Source organism: Macadamia integrifolia, unplaced genomic scaffold (assembly GCF_013358625.1).
Source record: "Macadamia integrifolia cultivar HAES 741 unplaced genomic scaffold, SCU_Mint_v3 scaffold292, whole genome shotgun sequence".
NCBI lineage: Eukaryota > Viridiplantae > Streptophyta > Magnoliopsida > Proteales > Proteaceae > Macadamia > Macadamia integrifolia.
Genome location: NW_024869058.1, coordinates 222420 through 227458, shown reverse-complemented (window position 1 = coordinate 227458; position 5039 = coordinate 222420). Strand labels below are relative to the sequence as shown.

The following is a 5039-nucleotide window of genomic DNA, read 5'->3' as shown; positions in this document are numbered from 1 at the left end:
TGCATTACTGGTAGCCAAGAATGGTCTTCCTAAAATTATTGGGATCTCATCTTTGGTTGAGAAGGACTTGGTATCTAACACAACCAAATCAACAGAAAAAATAAATTCTCCCACCTTTAGTAAGACATCCTCAACCATCACTTTAGGAATCTTCATAGACCTATTTGCCAACTAAAGAGTAGTTCCAGTGGCTTTTAATTCTCCCAATCCTAGTTGCTTATACACATGGTAAGGTAAAAGATTCACACTTATGCCATGGTCAAGTAAGGCATGCTTAATGTAGGTGTTGCTTATGACAAAAGCTATGGTAGGGCTCCCTAGATCCTTATACTTGGCTGCTATAGGCTGAGTAATTATGGAACTAATGTTACCTGCCAAGAACGTTTTTTTAGGCATACTAGTGATACATTTGTGATTATATAAATCTTTCAGTACCTTTGCATAGGTGGGGATTTGGGATATGGGATCCAAAAGAGGGAGGTTCACTTCTACCTTTTTGAAGATTTCTAAAATTTTATCCATGGAAGCAGTCTTCTTTTTGTTTACCAAACGATTAGGAAATGGGACCGGAGGAACATAAGGATTGTTAGAGATTTGCCCTTTTTCAGAAGAATCATATTTGGTTTCCTCAACCAAATCATCTTTAGTTTCAAAAGAATCTTTTAGTTCATCAGACGAACCTGGAACAAGAGGCACACTTGTGTCCTCAACTGAAGGAGAGTTAACAGGAGTAATAGATGGGGAAGATTTAGGAACACTCTGTTGGTACTCTCTACCACTCCTAAGGGATAAAAAAAATTACATTGGTTAGAGGGCCCTTGTTGGGTTTGACGTTGTAATATATACAATGGTGCATTAGTTGGTGCTTGTGAACTAACATGCCGATGATGCCTACGGTTAGGCTCTAGTTGACTGGGTAAAGTTCTCTTTTCCCTCATACACATAATTGAGACAACTTGGGTGAGTTCTTTCATAAGATTTTGATGGTTTGTAATGAGAAGGGTCATATTTTTTTCTAAGTCACTTATTCTACTTGCCTCTCCAATGTTGGTAAACACAAGGGGTTGCTGATAAGATGATAGGAGAGGGACCCTAGGAAAACTAGCCTGAGGTCCTACATTTGACCTGAGAAAAGTATTTTGGAAAAAAGGTTATTATGCAAAGGGAGGCCTTTGGGGTCCAGGTTGACCTAGATTATGGAAATTGGAAGGCTTTACTTGGTTGCCCTGGTTCCAACAGAAATTTGGGTGATTTCTCCATCCTAGATTATAGGTGTTATTATATGGATTATTCTGGTATAAGGCATTAACACTATCATTAGAAGTGCCCCCAGAGGTGTTAGGGCATTCTTCTATGAAATGTCCAGGGGACTGGCACAAAGCACAAATCTTAACCAAATTGATTGATGCTGGCTCTCTAGGAACAGTAACCTAATCCTCTTGATTAGGCTATTCAAATGGGCTTCCTTGGCTACTATTCCATCAACAAAATATCATTTCCCTCCTATGGTTCTTTCACTCTCTTGGGTTGATTCTCACTCATAGGTTTTGTTAGCTAAGTCTAGTAAGAATTTCCATGCCTTTCCTTCATCTGTAAAGGATGTGAATCCCTCAGGGCACATAGACTCGATCATTTGTTTAGTTGGATAATTAATACCCTCATAAATTATTTGATATAAATGTCATAAGTCTAGGCTATGGTGAGGGCATTCTTGGAGTAGATCCTTGAATCTCTCCAAAAGTATAAAAAAGGACTCACTAGGCTTTTGCCTAAATTGAAGGATATCAATTCTAAGCTTATTGGTCTTGTGAGTTGGGAAAAACTTCTTAAGGAAGACAACTGTGAACTATTCCCATGAGGTTATGAAATTTATGGATAACCCATACAACCACTTCTTAGCTTGGTCTTTCAATGCAAACGTGATGAACCTAAGCTTAACAGTATCATCAGAAAGCTGTTGGATCTTAATTATAACACATACCTCTTCAAATTCCTTTAGAAATAGGTATGCATCCTCAGAAGTCAGTCCATGAAAATGGGGCAACATAGTGATGTACTGAGATTTGAGCTCAAAATTATTGCCTTGGCTTGTGGTGGAACTATGCAGGAAGGTTGAGCTACTCTAGCAGGATAGAACCTATCTTTCAGAGATTTAGGTGGAGGGTTTTACTGTTGGTCTCCCATATTGAAGGGTTTTAAAGACAGAGAAAACGTATAGCGTCACTACTTGTTGGATCTCTTCTTTCTAACCGATACTTAGTATTACGCACCCACTTAACACTCATGCAATAGAAAACTATCTACAACTAGAGTAAAGCAGGCACAAAAGAATAGAAAGAAAAACTTTTTTTTTATTTTTGGATTTTTGGGAGCTAACCGGCAGGGATCCGGGGTTTCTCAGGTCAATTCCTGAGGTACTGCTATAGGGCAAAACCTATCTTTTTCATACTATGAGGCTTGGCGACCTCCACCGATACAACTATGATTGCAAGTTGTTCTTCTCAGGAATTCAATAAAAGAAAAGGAAAAACAAAACAAAGCAAACAAAGCACTCCACTTTACCAAAAGAAAGCAAAAAATAACATGGAACTGTCTCCCCGGCAATGGTGCCAAAAACTTGTTAGGATTTTAAAATGTAACCGTAAGCGTACAGATCAGTGTAGCTACGGGTCGAACACAGGGAGAGCAGCCACTTTATTTTTTTTCTTCTTTTAATATTGCGAAGTGAATCGATTAATGGTTATGATCTAATTCTAACTACTGTCCTAAACATATGTATCTAAAATAACGTCCTAACTATTCATCATCTAAGAATTTAAAGACGCAAGCCATACAATTAAAATTAAATAAACAAATAACTAAAAAAAACACCCTACGCAATTAAAAAACAAAAAAGGAAAAAAAATACTGAAATAAAATAAAGTAAAAGAAAGGGCATAAAGCTAGAGAGAGGCTCACAAGTAGGTTTCTTTACTTAGCCCGAGGGGTACATCATAATATGAGCTTCCCTACTTAACCAGAGAGCCACTCTTATAAGGGTTACTCTACTTGGCTTTAGGGAAAGGAAGACAATTAAAATAAAAACAATAAAATGATGGTTCTATGGCTAGGAGGGGCAAAGCCAACACATACACTAGCCATGAACCTTGGGGGAAAGGGAAAGCAATAATGTAACGACTGAAATTAAAATCCTAAACTAAGAAAAAAGGGTAGTTAGAAGAGAGAAGGAGAGGGCGGTGAGAAGACTACTGAAGGAGCCTACTTACTTGAACTTTAACCCTTAAACTGAAAACTTGATCGACTTGAGATACTACCAGTACCAAAAATCAGATCTGGAATAAACCAAATCTGAAATTTTTAGTACCAGGGAAGATAAATCTGAAGAAAAAAAATTGAACTTGAAAGACATGCTCCATAGCTTATTCTTGTCACCTAGAACTAAGCCTAGAACTAGAACTTGAAAATTACAACTTCAATTGCTTAAACAAAAAAAATAAGAGACTGAATCAAAAACAAAAGTGCTTGCATTAATTGAATAAAAAGAACTTACAAAAGTGTTTAAAGCATAAACCTAGAACTAGAGCTAGAGAAAGAGAGAAAGAGCAACTAAAAAAAAAACTAAGAAGAGAGAAGTAAAGAGGAAGAGAGGGACCAACTAAAAAAAGCCTAGAAGAAGAATGAAGTGTCCCCCCTCCTCTTACATTGGTTATATTATAGGGAATGGGAAGGTAGGATAATTTCTCTTTCTTAAAAGGGGAAAACCCACAATTGGTAGGTGAGATCTTTTTGAGACCAAAAGTGCTAAGGTGGAGGAGAGAGTAGAGAGAAATAAACTTAGAGAAATTTCCTTTAATTCTTTTTCTTATTTTCTTTCCCTTTTTTTATTTATTTTTCTCTTCTTTTTCTCTCTCTCTTCAAATCTTGCACAACCCTTGTTGGCCGATTTTTCTTTCCTTTGGACGATTTTCTTTCTTGCTTTGTGTGATTTGGACAATCTTCTGGTGATGATGTGGAGGAGAGAGAAGATTTGGACAATAATTATTTCTCCCTTTTTTTTCTTTTCTTTTTTTTTTTCTTGCACAAGAAACCCCTTTCACGATTTTCCTTGCTTTGAAGATTTGGACAATCTTCTAATTTGATGTGAAAATCCCCTCCATGCCCTTAGTACTTTAAGTGAGTGAAAAAGAGGAAATCTTCAAAAAAATTCTTCAAAAAAAATACAACCATGAGACTCGAACTTGAGATCTTCTAGTGAGTAAGGAAATTTTGCAGATCATAGCTCACCAACTACATTCGGTAGTTGTTGTTGGAGAGATATGATGCTCGATAATGCTTAAGGCCTTTAAAATACAAAACCTACAAAAAGAGAGTAAAACCCATGGTAGCTCCATTCTAAATATGTAAAAATGCATGCTCTACTACTTAGATTTCACACATAAATGTGCACACCAAATACCCCCACAGGAAGTGTGGTGGGTTTGAACTATGTCTATAAGCCTTGTTCGGTGACCATATGTGGATATGAGATGAATGCTCACTTGATTGAGTTGAATATGACTGACTTCGATGTGATTCTAGGGATAGACTAGTTGTCCGCATACAGAGCCAGTGTGCTATGTGCAGAGAAGATGATTATTTCCAGACCTTGTGATGAGGGTGAGTTTGTCTTTCAAGGGGATAAACCCAAGAAACCCAAGAAGGTTATTATATCAGCCCTCCAGATGAAGAAGTTACTGGATAAGGGATGTTAAGGCTACCTAGCATCTATGATGGATACTGAAAGGTGGTGAGGGAATTTTTCGATGTATTTTTGGATGACTTGACAGGTTTGCCCCTGGACCATGAGACAAAGTTTGTTATAGATCTACTCCCTAGCTCGGCACAAGTGTCAAAAGCCCCTTACCGCATGGCCCCCACAGAATTAAAGGAATTATAGGTGCAACTTCAGGATCTTCTGAAGAATGGATTCATTAGACCTAGTGTGTCTCCATAGGGAGCACCGGTACTGTAAGTCAACAAGAAGGATGGAAGTATGAGGC

At 37.6% G+C, this 5039-nt stretch overlaps 1 non-coding gene across 1 annotated transcript; it reads left to right on the top strand.

Moving 5' to 3' along the window:
• The first annotated feature begins 1691 nt into the window (after positions 1-1691).
• LOC122067468 lies at positions 1692-1798 on the top strand. The gene has a single exon (XR_006136743.1). It is a non-coding gene; the product is annotated as a small nucleolar RNA R71 (small nucleolar RNA).
• Positions 1799-5039: the final 3241 nt, after the last annotated feature.